This window comes from Oryctolagus cuniculus, chromosome 3 (assembly GCF_051225735.1).
Source record: "Oryctolagus cuniculus isolate XC-2025 breed Fujian yellow rabbit chromosome 3, ASM5122573v1, whole genome shotgun sequence".
Lineage (NCBI taxonomy): Eukaryota > Metazoa > Chordata > Mammalia > Lagomorpha > Leporidae > Oryctolagus > Oryctolagus cuniculus.
In genome coordinates this window covers 137,479,022-137,498,542 of record NC_142869.1, presented here as the reverse complement: position 1 = coordinate 137,498,542, position 19,521 = coordinate 137,479,022, and the positions used below count along the sequence as shown (strand labels likewise).

The following is a 19,521-nucleotide window of genomic DNA, read 5'->3' as shown; positions in this document are numbered from 1 at the left end:
CCATGAATAAGGATACTGTTCTTGTCTCATTTGGGGTCTTGAATCCCTTTTCTAGAAGCATTTTTCTAAGTTTTTCTACTATCAGTTTGTGTTGTTTTGGAGAATGATCAGACCCAATATATTTATCATCCATATATTGATAAAAATCTACTTCTGGGTGTTGTTGTCTCCAGGGCTCTAGTATGTCCCTTAGTGTACTTTGGTAAATCAAGGGACTTAATACAAAATCTTGTGGGAGGCAATTCCAAACATACCTATGACCTGGACCTTGATTATTAACCTCTGGGATGGTAAAGGCAGTGTACTGCCTGAAGTCCTTATCCAGAGGGATGGTAAAATAAGTATCCCCTGTATCAGTAACCTGATTTCTTCTTTGTAATCCTCCAGGGTGTGGAATACCTAATTGAACTCCTCTTCCCTTATCTACTAATTTATTAAGATCTCTAAAATCTATTAACACTCACCATTTACCTGATTTTTTTCCTTATCACAAATATTGGGGTGTTCCAGGGATTATCTGGGCTTGCTGGAGATATCTTTCCTTCCTCTAGCAGTCTTTTTTGTTATTTCCTTAATTCCTTCTAATTTTTCTTTGGTTAAAGGCCACTGGGGAATCAAGGGACCTTTATTAGGATCTTTCATTTTTATTTTTATTGGGGTAATTTGGGTAGAGAGTTGCGCCATAATTAGGACTACCCCTAACTTTGTTAAGATATACCTTCTGAATATATTGATGGGAATATCTGGGGATATTAGAATGGATATCTTTGTCTTCCTTCCTTTTTTGTCTTTCAGTGTAACCTGTGAATTTTTTGTAATTTAGAGCACCCTCCCACCCCCTCTATATTTTGCCATCCTTCTATTATCCCTTCTTTTATTCCTTTAGCCTCTTGTTCCCTTATTATAGTTAAATCAGCCCCTGTTTCTAACAGCCCTGTTATATCTTTTCCCTAGGTTTGCCTTTAAGGTAGGCCTTTGTTTTAATTCTATTTTGGCAGTTTCGGGTAGATCCCTGTCGCAGGGGCTTCTATCTGTGTTTCCCCCAGGGGTGGGGCAGACGGCAGGACAGATGACTGGATATTCTGGGCAGACACCATCATGGTCTGGAGGACATTGCCCCCGCTTTCCCATTTTTTGGCTGTTTACATACTTTTGCCATATGTCCTGTTCTCCCACAATTATGGCATTTTAGTGGAGTTTTTTCTCCACTCTTACAATTTCTTGCCATATGCCCCTTTTTTCCACACCTGAAACAATTTCCCTGAAAACTTCTTGACCCTTGCTGTCTATCTCCAGCCTTTAAGGCTTCTGCCAGCATGGCCATCTTATAGGAGGTGGATCCAAATTCTCTATAGGCATACGTTTTTTCTTCTAACAAATATCCTGGTCTTAAATTTCTAAGCAACTTTTTACATTCTTCATTAGCATTTTGAATGCCCATGATGTCCTTTAAATATGTTCTCAAATCCTCTCTAGATGTTTCCATATCAATCTGAGTAAATAATCAATTAATAAACTCAGGGTAGGGTTCTTTGGGCCCTTGTCTGATGCTAACTGCTTTAGGGGCCCCACTGATAGTTCTCTGGCAATCTTGAAGTGCCTCAAGAACCCATGTTCTATAGAGGGTTCTGGCATCAGTGAATCTAGGGCCAGCTGCTTCTTCTGGTGATAATCCAATTCCCCTAATCTGATCTGCTGTTAGCTACATTGGTCTAGCCACGTCATCTGGGAGAAGGGGATGCATTTCATCCCATGCTATCGCCTTCTCTTTTATCTTGTCTATGACTAGCTATTTCTCTGCTGCAAAGCAAGGAGTTACATTTAGTAGCATATTGATGTCTACTGATGTAAAGTTTATTGAAATTACCCCAAAGTAAGTGATGGTAGCTGAGTGCGTGAGACTGTGTTCCTGAACTTGTTTAAGCTAAGTGGCTATTAGTCCAGGTCCCACAGGCTCATATTCTTGTCTACCATGTCTTAACATTATCGGGTAAGCTGACTGTTCTTTTGCTTTTTCTTCCTTACTTAACTCCCTGGGAATAACCTGAGGTTTTTGCCTACACTCTGTTATGGTGTCGAGCTTACAGGTGTCTCCTGTATATTTTGGATTTAATCCCTTGCCACAACAAATTAACACCTTAAGAGTGTCTACTGCACATTTATAATCTTTCCTGTTGTGTTTCGCCTTCTCCTCTTTGTAGAAATTCCTCCAAGAGGTTTTCTACCTCTTCCAAGGTCCGCAGATCTTGGAGGTCCTGTCCGGTACAAGCTGCTGCCAGTTTACAAGCCCAAGTTACATTTCCTGGTGAGTAGCATTTCACTTTCTTACCTGTTGGTGCCTGGCCTGGAAGGACCTTCACCTTCTCTATACTCACTAGTGCCTGTCTATATTATTTTGACTGGAACGTCCCACCTATCGTGGTCTCTTTCAACCACAGCTACTCACCCTTTTGATGATTCCTCAAGGGCTCATCTCTTTACCTTCCGACTTCAGGTCCCTCTTCTAGCACCAGCTGTTAGGATCTCCCCCTCCGGGAACTGGCCAGGTTGCCACGAAGGAAGAGTCGAGGAGACTGAGGAAAGTCAAGCTAAGCACTTTTTATTGGTACTATAGGCGAGTAGGAGGAGAGATGGCTCAAGCCTACTCCTGCAGACGCAAGGTGCTACAGACCAGGAGCTTCTCCCTGCAGGCACAAGGCACTATGGACTGGGGAGAGAGGCTGAGCAACCTCTGCTTTACAGTGTCTGAGGGTCCCCTTATATATGGTTTCTAGAGGTCAGCCCCGCCCTTGTGCCGACCTCCCAGGGTTCCATAGTCATAGCAATGACGGTTATGATGGTTGATTTGCAGTTTGGGGTTAGGCCATTATAACAGTTTTGCAGTTATACCGTTATAATGGTTTTGCACTTAGGCCATTTCCTCTTTCCAACTGCGCTATAGCGCACTCACTTTCTCCATGAATGGGTCCCTAACATCCATCTTATTGCAAAACACAGATTTCATTTATTTTATATCTGAGTAGTACTCCATAGTGTGTACATTCCATAATTCCTTTATCCAGTCAACAGTTGGTGGACATCTGGGTTGATTCTGTACCTTAGCTATTGTGAACTGTGCTGTAATGATGATGCGGATACAGATAACTCTTTCATAAACTGATTTCTTCTAATCTGGATAATTTCCCCCGAGGAGTGGGATGACTGGATCATATGGCAGATCTATTTTCAGTTTTCTGAGGTATCTCCATACTGTCTTCCACAGTGGCTGCCCCAATTTACATTCCCACCAACACTGGACCACATTCTCACCAACATTTATCATTTGTTGGTTTCTATATGAGAGCTATTCTCACTGGAGTGAGGTGAAACCTCACTGTAGTTTTGATTTGTATTTCCTTGATGGCTAGTGATTCTGAGCATTTTTGCAAGTGTCTGTTTGCCATTTTAATTTCTTCTCTTGAAAAACACCTGCTTAAGTCATTTGCCCATTTCTTAACTGAATTTTTTGTTTTGTTGTTGTTGAATTTCTTGAGCTCTTTATAGATTCTGGGTGTTAACCCTTTATCAGCTACATACTTTGCAAATATTTTCTCCCATTTGGTTGGTAGTCTCTTCACTCTGCTGAGTGTTTCTTTTGCAGTGCAGAAGCTTTTCAACTTGATGTGATCTCATTTGTCAAATTTGGCTTTGATTGCCTGTGCCTATGAGGTTTTTTCCAAGAACTCTGCCTGTGCCAATGTCTTGAAGAGTTTCCCAATATTCTTTAGTAATTTGATGGTATAAGGTCATAGATTTATGTTCTTTTATCCATTCTGAGTGGATTTTTGTGTAAAGTGTAATATATTGGTCTAGTTTCACACTTCTGCACATGAAGATCCAGTTTCCCCAGCATCATTTGTTAAACAAACTGTCCTTTCTCTAGGGATTGATTTTAGCTCCTTTGTCAAAGATACGTTGTTTGTAGATGCATGCATTGCTTTTGGGAGTTTCTATTCTGTTCTATTGGTCTACAAGTCTGTTTTTGTGTCAGTATCAGGCTGTTTTGATTTTAACTGCCCTGCAGTATGTCTTGAAATCAGGTATCATGATGCCTCTGGCTTTGTTTTTGTTATATAAGATTGATTTAGCTATTGGGGTCTTTTGTGTTTCCATATGCATTTTAGCATCATTTTTTTCTATATCTGCAAAGAATGTGGTTTGACTGGGATCACATTGATTCTGTAAATTGCTTTTGGTAGTATGGGCATTTTGATAATCTTGATTCTTCCAATCCATGAACTTGGAAGATTTTTCCATTTTTTTAATGTCTTCTTCCCATCGTGGAGATCTTTGACATCCTTGGTTAAATTTATTCCAAGGTATTTAATTCTTTTTGGAGTGATTGTGAAAGGGACTGATCTTAAAAGTTTCTTCTCAGCCATGACATTGTCTGTGTATATAAAGTCTACTGATTTTTCTGTGTTGATTTTATATCCTGCCACTTTACCAAACTCTTTCATGAGTTTTAATAGTCTCTTGGTGGAGAGAAAAGCTAACTAAACTTATTAGGAAGAAACCTAAGAACACAGCTTCACTAGTTTTGGATGTTAAAAAATCTGGTGTATTGAATGTAGGCAAGAAGAGAAGGGGTCTATCTGGACAGAACCACTGGGAATGGAGGTATGGAAACCAGTGAGGACACAATAGTCCTGCAATGACATACTCTCAACCTCAGGCTCATTTCCTCCAGGCCTATGGGATGTTTGCTGTTAAGAATTCTCAGTGAGCTGCCCAAATTTGGAATTAGGAAAGACAATGCTCTCCCTCTACCCCAACCAACATCCACCCCAACATGAGTGCAGAAAACAATTTCTTGGTTTTTGGCTTTTTATCCCTTTATCCCCCTGTGAAAGACACCTCTGATTAAGGCCATGACATCTGGACTTTGTTGTCTTGTTTGTGAGTGAAGCAAGCAGATGAACAAATAGAGGCTAATTATGTCTACCAATCTTGAGAAGTCAGCAAGATCTGGGGAAGACTTGCAAGATAGAATTGCCTATGGTTTAGCACAGAAGTCCAGAATACAGTTTAAGAAAATCAGAAAAGTTGAGTTTGCGGAACGAGTGTAATAGATATTACAATATTCTCTGGATTCCCTATGATTGCTTACTCACATGTTTACTTTGACAAAGACTGACTTGAGAAACAAATAAGTTAAAATACAATGAATAGAATTACTTTTTTAAAATGCTTATTCTTTGCAAAAAAAAAAACAATAATACAAACTATTAGCTAACTTACTCAAAAGAAATAAAAAAAGAGAAAGCACAATTACACAAAATAAGGATTAACAAAAGAGCAATTACTACTGAAAGCAAGGAGCCCTTAAACACACAAAATATTATTTTTGAACAATTATATGGAAATACATTAGAAAACTTAGCTGAAATGGGCAACTTTAGGGGAAAAAAGTATTTATCAAAACTGTATAGTAAAGATCAAAGGCAAAAATTTTAAATGAAGAAATAGGGAAAATTACAAAGGAGCTTTGACCTCCCCCAAAGGCACCAGGCCCAGACGGTTTCACGGGAGCCTGCAGCTAACCCTTCGGGAACCAGATACACCCAGTGCTGTTTGAACTCTTCTAAGCAGTGGTAAAGAAAAGCTTTCAGTACTCTTCATCAAATAACTGCAATACTGATTAATAAGCTTGATCAATATTGCATTAAAAAGTAATGTGCAAATTTATTATTCCATAAGAGTGACATGGCAAATTGATATGAGGGAGATAGGCAGGAAGATTAGTTAGGAAGAGCTGAGCTGGAAGACTTTGTCATAATTTCTGCCTTTAGCCCTGCTTTGTAATTCCACCCTTTAGCTGTCAATCCAGTATGTTCATTTTCCTGTGATCCACTTGTGTTTCATTCAGGATCAGGAAGCAGGAGATGACATTATGGCCACATGTAAGTTAAACCCAGAAATCTTCACGTACTCTAAATACAAACCCAGATTCCTCTCCAATGTTTATTTAATTAGGGCACCAACTTCTACCCCATAAAAGTGACGTTAACACATGGGCATAGCCCTTTGTTTTCTGGGTTCTGGTCCTTGCTTTTGGGTCCTTCCCTAGCCTTCTCCCACACACTCTCCTCAGAGGCAACTCTGTTCCACTCATGACGAGTGTCTCTCCATATGGGGGGCCCACACACACATGTGGATGTATATTCAGTCTCTCACTTTTAGGTACCTCCTGCCCTCCCTTGTGCACAGTATTCATGCCTCTGCTTTGCAGCAAGAACTTGGGAAAAACTCAAGATACTGCGGCTCACAGCAAAATCACTTGGGAAATTAGACATTTTCATAACAAGTACTGGGATTATCAGTCATTTGGGAAAAGTTAAAACTGAATTTGCCATTCACATTGTATACCAGAATAAACTGCAAATCAATCAGATATGTAACTGCAAATCATACAAGCACCTGGAGAAAACATAGATGAATTTATCTATTATCTGGCAGTGGGGAAAATCCAGAAATAATACAATATTATTAAACTAAAATATATGAAAATAAAGGTATTTTTCATACTAAAGAGCATCCTAATCAAATTATAAAGAGAAGCATCCATTGAAAGTAACTGCTCCTTACATTATTAAAATTGTTGATTCCCCTAATACATAATTAACTCTTAAAAATATAAAATAAAAACACTAGAAACGTATGAAAACATTGAGAAAAAAACCTGAACACACATTTCAGAGAAAAATAAATATAAACAGACATTAAGTGCACAAAAATATCTGTAACCTTAATTCAGATGAGAAAGACAAATTAAACTCCCAGACAAAACATTTTCTCAAGTTGGCAAAAAAGTCCAGATATTTGGAAATATACTTTGTTGTTGAGGGAATATGGAAGCAGGTACTGTGGTAGGTTGCGGAAAAATGACGCAACTTTACACAAAGAGGAATTTGGCAACACCTAATAAAATTACACACGAACTTACCTTCAACTCAGCAATTTCACTTCTAGACTCTACCAGGAAAATAGACCTCAAGAAATACAAAATAACAGGTGTAAAATTCATTGTAATTTTTTGGTAGTGTTGTAAGAGTTTAAACCACTCATATGTGCATGAATATAGAACTGGTGGAAAATATTATGATTATTTATTGTGTACTGCATAGCTGAAAGGAAAAGTACTACTATGGGGTGTTCTTGCTGAAAATAGCAAGGTGCAGAGTATAAGTATGCTACTTCTGTGTTGAAAGGGAAACATGAGAGATGGCAGGCAGATAATAGTGGAAAGAGGGATTTTGCTTATTTGCTTATATTTTCCAAAAGAAACACTTGAAAACTAAATCAGCCAGCGCCACAGCTCAATAGGCTAATCCTCCGACTGTGGCGCCGGCACCCTGGGTTCTAGTCCCGTTCAGGGCGCTGGATTCTGTCCTGGTTGCTCCTCTTCCTGTCCAGCTCTCTGCTGTGGGCCGGGAGTGCTTGGGCCCTGCACCCCATGGGAGACCAGGAGAAGCACCTGGCTCCTGGCTTCGGATCAGCGCGGTGCAGTGGCCATTGAGGGGTGCAAAGGAAGACCTTTCTCTCTGTCTCTCTCACTGTCCACGCTGCCTGTCAAAAAAAAAAAAAACAAAAAAACAAAAAAACACCTAATCAGAAACAAACAAACAAAAAGGCTACTGTGAGGTACATGGGAAGCAGAGTTGAAGGGATGGAGTAGAAATAACACTCTGAACATTTCTTTCTATGTAGCTGTGACATAAACGCTCTACCGTGGTATACCACCTACATGAAGGGTGGGTGTGATGGGCTGTTATGACATCTGATAAAATCAGGGGTACTTAAACTCTGCTGATTCTATAGACAAGGCCCTCTAACCAGCAACCTTTCTTAGCCAGTGGTCCAAGCACAGCTCCTGCTTGACAATTTTTTTTTTTTTTGCCAACCTTCAAAGAGTTCTCAGTTGTATTTTTTTTTGTCTCAGCATAAACCACTAATTTCATAGCCATTTACAGTGAATCAGTTCTTAGCCTCAAAACTGCATCCTCTTTTCTCCAGATTTGGGAATTTTACATATACAAGAAGTGGCAAGTAGTTCATCTCACAATAAGGAATTGCCATTTAAGTGAAATAAATTTAGTTTCATAAAAACTCAATACAGGGTCTGACATTGTGGTGCAGCAGGTAAAGCTGCTGCCTGCAACACCTGCATCACATGTGAATGTTAGTTTGAGTCTCAACTGCTCCACTTCTGATTCAGCTCCCTGATAATGTGCCTGGAAAAAGCAGTAGAAGATGGCCCAAGTCCTTGGGCCCCTGCACCCACATAGGAGACCTGGAAGAAGCTCCTGGCTCCAGGTTGGACTGACTTTGCCACCTTAGATAACCAATAAATGAAGAAAATATATGAAACAATAGGTTTTATGACACTGGGTATTAAGCAATGAAATTCCCAAAAGACAGGAGATCAATGAAGTGAACCCTATCATAACCCCCAGGTTAATTACTCAAGAGAGTCTAGTCTGTATTATTGGGAGGAGGATCCCAAACAGAGCCTGGAAAATTCCCTGACATGAGATGGAGCTAAAAGTCTGGAGTGAACACGGTGGCTAGAGCTCATAGAAGAGAATACTGGGCAAGAAAGAGCTAAGCAGAGTGCTTTACACATAGAGCCACAATATTTCCTGTACTCAGATATCATACTGGAAGAGTTTGTGAGCCATGGAGTATTTGGAAGAATGCTCAGCTAACTCTTTTTTTTTCTTTCTTTCTTTATTTTTTCTTAACTTTTATTTGATGAACATAAATTTCCAAAGTACAGCTTATGGATTACATTGGCTTCCCCTCCCCCATAACTTCCCTCCCACCCGCAACCATCCCCTTTCTCTCTCCTTCCCCCCTTCCATTCACATCAAGATTCATTTTCAATTCTCTTTATATACAGAAGATCAGTTTAGCATATATTAAGTAAAGATTTCAACAGTTTGCACCCACATAGAAACATAAAGTGAAAAATACTGTTTGAGTACTAGTTATAGCATTAAATCACAATGTACAGCACATTAAGGACAGAGATCCTACATGAGGAGTAAGTGCACAGTGACTCCTGCTGTTGACTTTACAAATTGACACTCTTTGTTTATGGCATCAGTAATCACCCTAGGCTCTTGTCATGAGTCCCCAAGGCCATGGAAGCCTTCTGAGTTCACCGACTCTGATCATATGTAGACAAGGTCGTAGTCAAAGTGGAAGTTCTGTCCTCCCTTCAGAGAAAGGTACCTCCCTCTTTGATGACCTGTTCTTTTCACAGGGATCTCACTCGCGGAGATCATTCATGTAGGGTTTTTTTTTTTTTTTTCCAGAGTGTCTTGGCTTTCCATGCCTGTAATACTCTCATCATGCTGAGTGAATTACGCCAGTCCCAAAGGGACAAATATCGTATGGTCTCCCTGATCGGTGGCAACTAACTGAGCACAAAGGGGAAACTTGTGGAAGTGAAATGGACACTATGAGAAACAGTGACTTGATCAGCTCTTGTCCTGACTGTTGATGTACAATGTAATACTTTATCCATTTTAGTATTTTTTTGTTCTAGTACTATTAGTTGAACTCTGTAATTAAGTCACAATTATTCTTAGGTGTTTAAATTTTAACTGAAAAGTGATCCCTGTTAGGAATCTGGAAAGCATTATGCTGAGTGAAATAAGCCAGTCCCAAAGGGACAAATACCATATGTTCTCCCTGATCAGTGACAACTAAATGAGCACCAAAAAGGAAACCTGTTAAAGTGAAATGAACACTATGAGAAATGGTGACTTGATCAGCCCTTGCCCTGACTGTTGATGAACAACTTAATACGTTATCCCTCTTAGTATTTTTTTGTTTGTTTGTTCTACTTAATACTTTTGGTTGAATACTGTAATCAATACACAGTTATTCTCAAGTGTTGAAACTTAACTGAAAAGTGATTGCTGTTAAATATAAGAGTGGGAATAAGAGAGGGAAGAGATGTGCAATTCGGGACATGCTCAAGCTGACTTACCTCAAACGGTAGAGTTAGAAACATACCAGGGGATTCCAATTTAATCCCATCAAGGTGGCATGTACCAATGCCATCTCACTCGTCCAGGTGATCAATTTCTGTTCACAATTGATCATAATGATAGGACTAAGAGCAAAAGTGAGCACATAAACAAGACGAGTGTCTGCAAATACTAGCTGATAGAATAAAAAAGGGGAGAGTACGATCCAACATGGGAAGCGAGATACACAGCAGACCCATAGAATGGCAGATTTCCTAAACAGCACTCTGGCCTCAGAATCAAACCTTAGGGCACGTGGATCTGGCTGAAAAGCCCATGAGAGTATTACAGGCATGGAAAGCTAACTCTTGTCTTAGTAGTGTGTGTGTTTGTCGGGGGGGGTGGTAATTAGTACTATACTAAGGACTGTTCTGGTTCCACTTGATAAAAGATAAAAAGCAAGGCCTAAAAGGATCAAACCATTTCCGTATGTCTTAACTGTGGTCCAGAACAAACCACAAGAATATTTATAAACTATAAAACAAACGACAAGATAAAAATCACAACTGGCATCCAATAAAAAATTACCAGGCAGAAAAAAAGAAAGGTACAACCCACAATAAGGGGAAAAAGTCAATCAATCAAAACAAACTCAGGACTAAATAGATGTTAGAATTAGCAGAAAGACAAGGATACTTACTGCTTGACAATTATTAAAACACACACCTTGCTGTGGGAACGAGGGGGCACTCTATCCTCTTGATACTACAAATCCTGCCTTCCACAGCTTCTGGATACGCATCGTGTTCCCAAATGCACCATCGCCCCATGTGCCCCTGCATGGTGCTCCATATCATACTCCACAGGCTGCTGTCAGTCAACAGCCCACTGTCAGTCTCATCTGTCCAGTGTCACATGTTATGTGTTCAGCCATCCCTATAACCCTAAGATGGGAATCAATCAATCAATAAATCAATCTATTTCTTTCTCTCTGTCATACACACACACACCAATGGGGGAATATGAGTCAATCAATCAAACTGAAACACTGAGTTCAAACTGTAAGAAAGGAATCTAAGAATATATCAGATTGGTAAGGTAATCATCAAGAAAACAGAATTATTTGAACTGACTAGAGTTAATGAAACAGTCTGAGATTTAAGGATGTCTTTACTATAAACCTCACAGCAAAAGATCACAGGGAATTCAAAGCATATATTAGAACTTATCTTTGGCAAATGGCAGGGCAAAGTTACCACTTATCATTAGTCACTTTGAACGTGAATGGCCTGAACTGTCCAGTTAAAAGACACCGATTGGCTGATTGGGTTAAGGAACAAAACCCATCTATTTGCTGCTTACAAGAAACACATCTTTCCAACAAAGATCCATACAGACTGAAAGTGAAAGGCTGGAAAAAGATATACCATGCCAACAGAAATGAAAAAAGAGCGGGCGTAGCCATCTTAATATCAGACAACATAAACTTTACCACAAAAACTGTTAAGAGAGACAAAGAGGGACACTATATAATGACTAAGGGATCAATTCAACAGGAAGATATAACAATTATCAATGTATATGCACCTAACTACAGGGCACTGGTTTATCCAAAAGATTTATTAAGTGACTTAAAGGGAGACTTAGACCCCAATACAATAGTACTGGGGGACTTCAATACTCCACTCTCAGAAATAGACAGATCAACAGGACAGAAGATCAACAAGGAGACAGTAGATTTAAACGACACTATAGCCCAAATGGATCTCACAGATATATACAGAACTTTCAATCCTACAGCTAAAGATTTTACATTCTTCTCAGCAGTACATGGAAGCTTCTCTAGGATTGACCACATACTAGGCCATAAAGCAAGTCTCAGCAAATTCAAAAGAATTAGAATCATACCATGCAGCTTCTCAGACCATAAAGGAATGAAGTTGGAAATTAGCAACTCAGGAATCCCTAGAGCATACACAAACACATGGAGATTGAACAACATGCTCCTGAATGAACAATGGGTCATAGAAGAAATTAAAAGAGGAATCAAAAACTTTCTGGAAGTAAATGAGGATAACAGCACAACATACCAAAACTTATGGGACGCAGCAAAAGCAGTGTTAAGAGGAAAGTTTATATCAATAGGTGCCTACATCAAGAAATTGGAAAGGCACCAAATACACGAGCTTTCAATTCACCTCAAGGATCTAGAAAACCTACAGCAAACCAGATCCAAATCTAGTAGGAGAAGAGAAATAATTAAAATCAGAGAAGAAATCAACAGGATTGAATCCAAAAAAACATTATAAAAAATCAGCCAAACGAGGAGCTGGTTTTCTGAAAAAATAAACAAAATTGACACCCCATTGGCCCAACTAACTAAAAAAAGAAGAGAAAAGACCCAAATCAATAAAATCAGAGATGAAAAAGGAAATGTAACAACAGACACCACAGAAATAAAAAGAATCATCAGAAATTACTACAAGGACTTGTATGCCAGCAAACAGGGAAACCTATCAGAAATGGATAGATTCCTGGAAACATGCAACCTACCTAAATTGAACCAGGAAGACATCGAAAACCTAAATAGACCCATAACTGAGACAGAAATTGAAACAGTAATAAAGGCCCTCCCAACAAAGAAAAGCCCAGGACCAGATGGATTCACTGCTGAATTCTACCAGACATTTAAAGAAGAACTGACTCCAATTCTTCTCAAACTATTCAGAACAATCGAAAAAGAGGGAGCCCTCCCAAATTCTTTCTATGAAGCCAGCATCACCTTAATTCCTAAGCCGGAAAAAGATGCAGCATTGAAAGAGAATTACAGACCAATATCCCTGATGAACATAGATGCAAAAATCCTCAATAAAATTCTGGCCAATAGAATGCAACAGCACATCAGAAAGATCATCCACCCAGACCAAGTGGGATTTATCCCTGGTATGCAGGGATGGTTCAACATTCGCAAATCAATCAATGTGATACACCGCATTAACAGACTGCAGAAGAAAAACCATATGATTATCTCAATAGACGCCGAGAAAGCATTTGATAAAATACAACACCCTTTCATGATGAAAACTCTAAGCAAACTGGGTTTGGAAGGAACATTCCTCAATACAATCAAAGCAATCTATGAAAAACCCACAGCCAACATCCTATTGAATGGGGAAAAGTTGGAAGCATTTCCACTGAGATCTGGTACCAGACAGGGATGTCCACTCTCACCACTGCTATTCAATATAGTTCTGGAAGTTCTAGCCAGAGCTATTAGGCAAGAAAAAGAAATTAAATGGATACAAATTGGGAAGGAAGAACTCAAACTATCCCTCTTTGCAGATGATATGATTCTTTATTTAGGGGACCCAAAGAACTCGACTAAGAGACTATTGGAACTCATAGAAGAGTTTGGCAAAGTAGCACGATATAAAATCAATGCACAAAAATCAACAGCCTTTGTATACACAGGCAATACCATGGCTGAGGAAGAACTTCTAAGATCAATCCCATTCACAATAGCTACAAAAACAATCAAATACCTTGGAATAAACTTAACCAAGGACATTAAAGATCTCTACGATGAGAATTACAAAACCTTAAAGAAAGAAATAGAAGAGGATACCAAAAAATTGAGAAATCTTCCATGCTCATGGATTGGAAGAATCAACATCATCAAAATGTCCATTTTCCCAAAAGCAATTTATAGATTCAATGCAATACCAATCAAGATTCCGAAGACCTTCTTCTCAGATCTGGAAAAAATGATGCTGAAATTTATATGGAGGCACAAGCGACCTCGAATAGGTAAAGCAATCTTGTACAACAAAAACAAAGCCGGAGGCATCACAATACCAGATTTCAGGACATACAACAGGGCAGTTGTAATCAAAACAGCATGGTACTGGTACAGAAACAGATGGATAGACCAATGGAACAGAATAGAAACACCAGAAATCAATCCAAACATCTACAGCCAACTTATATTTGATCAAGGATCTAAAACCAATTCCTGGAGCAAGGACAGTCTATTCAATAAATGGTGCTGGGAAAACTGGATTTCCACGTGCAGAACCATGAAGCAAGACCCCTACCTTACACCTTACACAAAAATCCACTCAACATGGATTAAAGACCTAAATCTATGACCTGACACCATCAAGTTATTAGAGAACATTGGAGAAACCCTTCAAGATATTGGCACAGGCAAAGAATTTCTGGAAAAGACCCGGGAGGCACAGGCAGTCAAAGCCAAAATCAACTATTGGGATTGCATCAAATTGAGAAGTTTCTGTACTGCAAAAGAAACAGTCAGGAGAGTGAAGAGACAACCGACAGAATGGGAAAAATATTTGCAAACTATGCAACAGATAAAGGGTTAATAACCAGAATCTACAAAGAGATCAAGAAACTCCACAAGATCAAAACAAACAACCCACTTAAGAGATGGGCCAAGGACCTCAATAGACATTTTTCAAAAGAGGAAATCCAAATGGCCAACAGGCACATGAAAAAATGTTCAAGATCACTAGCAATCAGGGAAATGCAAATCAAAACCACAATGAGGTTTCACCTCACCCCGGTTAGAATGGCTCACATGTAGAAATCTACCAACAACAGATGCTGGCGAGGATGTGGGGAAAAAGGGACACTAACCCACTGTTGTGGGAATGCAAACTGGTCAAGCCACTATGGAAGTCAGTCTGGAGATTCCTCAGAAACCTGAATATAGCACTACCATTCGACCCAGCCATCCCACTCCTTGGAATTTACCCTAAGGAATTTAAATTGGCAAACAAAAAAGCGGTCTGCACCCTAATGTTTATTGCAGCACAATTCACAATAGCCAAGATCTGGAACCAACCTAAATGCCCATCAATGGTAGACTGGATAAAGAAATTATGGGATATGTACTCTTTAGAATACTATACCACAGTAAGAAACAACGAAATCCAGTCATTTGCAACAAAATGGAGGAATCTGGAACACATCATGCTGAGTGAAATAAGCCAGTCCCAAAGGGACAAATACCATATGTTCTCCCTGATCGGTGACAACTGACTGAACACCAAAAAGGAAACCTGTTGAAGTGAAATGGACACTATGAGAAATGGTGACTTGATCAGCATAGCCCTGACTGTTAATGAACAACTTAATACATTATCCCTCTTAGTAGTTTGTTTTTTTTGTCTGTTCTACTTAATATGACTGGTTTAATTCTGTAATTAATACACAGTTATTCTTAAGTGTGGAAATTTAACTGAAATTTGATCCCTGTTAAACATAAGAGTGGGAATAAGAGAGGGAAGAGATGTACAATTTGGGACATGCTCAAGCTGACTTGCCCCAGATGGTAGAGTTAGAAACATACCAGGGGACTCCAATTTAATCCTATCAAGGTGGCATGTACCAATGCCATCTCACTAGTCCAAGTGATCAATTTCAGTTCACAATTGATCATAATGAAAGTTCTAAGAGTCAAAGGGAGCACATAAACAAGTCTAGTACTTGCTAATACTAACTGATAGAATAAATAAAGGGGAGAGTGATCCAACATGGGAAGTGAGATACTCAGCAGACTCATAGAATGGCGGATGTCCTTAACAGCACTCTGGCCTCAGAATCAGCCCTAAAGGCATTCGGATCTGGCTGAAAAGCCCATGAGAGTATTTCAGGCATGGAAAGCCAAGACACTCTAGCAAAAAAAAAAAAAAAAAAACCTAAATGAAAGATCTCTGTGAGTGAGATCCCAGTGGAAAGAACAGGTCTTCAAAGAAGGAGGTACCTTTCTCTGAAGGGAGGAGAGAACCTCCACTTTGACTATGACCTTGTCTAAACAAGATAAGAGTCGGAGAACTCAGAGGGCTTCCATAGCCTTGGAAACTCATGACTGGAGCATAGGGAGATTACTGATGCCATAGACAGGAGTGTCAATTTGTAAAGTCAACAACAGGAGTCACTGTGCACTTACTCCTCATGTAGGATCTCTGTCCTTAATGTGCTGTACACTGAGGCTTAATGCTATAACGAGTACTCAAACAGTATATTTCACTTTGTGTTTCTATGTGGGTGCAAACTGTTGAAATCTTTACTTAATGTATACTAAACTGATCTTCTGTGAAAAAAAAAAAAAAGAAGAAGAAGAAGAAATTATCAATTCCCAACTTGACTCTCACTGGCATTAAACATGACAATAGGTCTATCTGATTTCATCATCATTTAAAAAATCATCTATGATTTTTCACTTTATGTTTCTGTGTGGGAGCAAACTGTTGAAATCTTTACTTAATGTATGCTAAACTGATCTTCTGTATATAAAGAGAATCGAAAATGAATTTTGATGCGAATGGAAGGGGAGAGGGAGTGGGAGAGGGGAGGGTTGCGGGTGGGAGGGACATTATGGGGGGGAAGCCATTGTAATCCATAAGCCGTACTTTGGAAATTTATATTCATTAAATAAAAGTTAAAAAAAATAAAAGATTTATTTTTTTATTTGAAAGAGCTAACCAAGAGAGGTAGAGACAGAGGGAGAGAGAGGTCTTCCATCTGCTGGTTCACTCCCCAGATGGCCGCAATGGGTGGAGCTGTGTCAATTCGAAGCCAGGAGCCAGGAGCTTCTTCCTGTCTCCTACACGGGTGCAGGGGCCCAAGGACTTGGGCCATCTTCCACTGCTTTCCCAGGTCATAGTAGAGAGCTTGGTAAGAAGAGGAGTAGCCAGGACTAGAACCAGAGCTTATATGGGATGCTGGCACAACAAGCCATGGCTTTAACCCGCTGTGCAACAGTGCCAGCCCCATCTGTAATATAATTTTGAATTATTTTGTATGTTTGTAGGACAGTGGAAGTTACAAAATGTATTCACGGGAACCAAGATTTTCAATGGAAACACAAAGAGATATGAGTGCCGCAGTGTGCTGAAAGAACTGTGCACCCTTCTAAATGAGAACCATGTGGAACTTGATGAAAACATGTTCCGATTTGACGATTCTCCAGAATTTCATCTGTGGGCTCTCTGGCCGCCTGGCTCACTCCTCCAGTGGCACTGTGGGGCACGAGTGGTCTCAAGTTAGAAACTGGTTGGGTTCCTTAGTGTCATCCTGGCAAACATCACGTCTATGGCACAGAGAAGACGGTAGAGATCAACTTCCTGTGTGTTCACAAGAAGCTGCGCTCCACAAGGGTGCCACCTGTCTTGATCTGCGAGATAACTCAGCAGCTTCACTCAGAGGGCATTTCCAAACTGTTTACACTGTCAGGGTCGTAGTAACCAACGCCCATTGGCACCTGCAGGTACCGGCATCTGTCCCTAAGTCCCCGGAAACTGATTGGTTCTCCCACCTGAGCAGAAACATGACCGTGTAGTGCACTATGAAGCTCTACCAAATGCCAGGGACTCCTGAGACAGCTGGGCTGCAGTGGATGGAGAAAAGGGCCATTCCCATAGTGCGCCAGCGCCTCACGATTTCACCCCACACCAGTCATGAGCCAGGAGGAGGCAGAGCACTAGTTCCACACCAGGAGAACATCAGGGCCAGTCCAATGGTGGAGAATGCACATGATGAGGGGAGGGAGTTCCTGAGCTTTTACACGCTTCCCTCCAGCCCTGGGAACCATCAAACCCATAAGAGTCTCACAGCTGCTTGTTTCTTCTATGACATTCACTCGTGCCCAGACCTCTCTGCTGGACCTCAGGAGTGACACCCTCGTTCTCACCAGAATGAAAGGGGTTGACACTCTCAGTGCACTGGATCTCATGCAGAATAAAACCATCCTGGAGGAGCTGGAGTTTGCCATATGGGATGGCAAACTTTGGTATTCCCTGCACAACTGCAGAGGGGATTGGGATGGCGTTAGAGTAACCAGGTGCCAGTGAAATTCTGGATACAGCCCCTGAGAAGTCAGACCAGGAAATGGAGCTCCACCACTTGCTGGTCCAGTCTTTACAAACATGAGGGACTCTAGCCAAGGGAACAGAATGGAACCGGCTTTACCAAACTGCCAGCCAACTTGACAACAATTTTTCCAGGGTGTAAGGCTGCGTGACTCACCTATGGCCTCCGTGTTTTCCAGTTACTTCCTCGTGCAGCTGTGATCACGGAAATGTAACTGCTGAAAACCAGCTTGTGATTGGCATATTATGGACTAAATGGGTGAATAATAAAAGTGTCCTTATATCACATTGGTATTTTGAATATCATTCATGTTCCAAAAATATGACATCAGAAGAAAAATTATAATGTTAAATTTTAACTGGAAATATCAATGAAAGTCCACGAATGTTAAAATTCACACATTTAGTATGTGTCCATGGAAAGGGTGCCAAAGTCATGTCATCCTTGTGACATTAAGCACTGCGAGTCCAGTGGCTTTGGTTTCCTTATACAGGTCCTCAGCTAAAGGAACCAGGGCCACTTGGAGAATTATCTGGAGTATTCCAGAAACTGCAAAAGTACACAAATAACATGCATAAGCCAACTAAGAGAAGCTACCACTGGTGATATTTGGTGGAATTTAGACATCAGAAAGAACCATAATGTGATTCATTGAACACAACAGGTAAATAAAAAACCCACAACTCCATGGTTATATTTAAAAAGGTAAAGAATAAGTGCATTTACCACTGTTAAAGGTGATGCATCATTTCCTTGTTCAGAAAGTTGGTAATTTTAGGGTGACTAAAAGTTATCCTCCACTTTGGGGAGAGACTATAGTTCATCCTGAGTTGATGAGAAGAATATCTATATAATGTATATTTTGATGAGAAGAATACCAGATCAAGAATGCAGGAAGAATGATAAAATTAGAAAATTACCTACATTGTGATCTCCAGGAAGATGACTTAACTTATACAGGCAGGGATCACCAATAAATATTAAAATCAGCTGGCGCCGCGGCTCACTAGGCTAATCCTCTGCCTTGCGGCGCCGGCACACCGGGTTCTAGTCCCGGTCGGGGCACTGGATTCTGTCCAGGTTGCCCCTCTTCCAGGCCAGCTCTCTGCTGTGACCAGGGAGTGCAGTGGAGGATGGCCCAAGTGCTTGGGCCCTGCACCCCATGGGAGACCAGGAAAAGCACCTGGCTCCTGCCATCGGATCAGCGCAGTGCGCCGGCCGCAGCGCTCTGGCCACAGCGGCCATTGGAGGGTGAACCAACGGCAAAGGAAGACCTTTCTCTCTCTCTCTCTCTCACTGTCCACTCTGCCTGTCAAAAAATAAAAAGAAATTAAAATCAAGATTTAAAATGTTGATGGGAAACACGATATTTGCACAGGGCCAGATGACTTGACAATGGCAAAGGACTAGGATAATAACTACAGTGGGAAGATCTGTCCACCTTAACCTTGTGATGACACTTAGCATCACTAACAGGGAAGCAATGAGAGAGCAGGTGGCTGCTGCCATGCCGCAGAATGGGTGACGCAGCAGTTCTTTTGCCCAACAACACCTGCTCTGGTACTGCGAGTCTAGCATCTCCAAATAGGCAACATCACAAAAAAAGGGG

General features: G+C 40.5%; 1 pseudogene; it reads left to right on the top strand.

The window, feature by feature from the left end:
- The first annotated feature begins 1,835 nt into the window (after nucleotides 1-1,835).
- Nucleotides 1,836-17,893, top strand: LOC138848882 (glycylpeptide N-tetradecanoyltransferase 1 pseudogene; annotated as a pseudogene).
- Nucleotides 17,894-19,521: the final 1,628 nt, after the last annotated feature.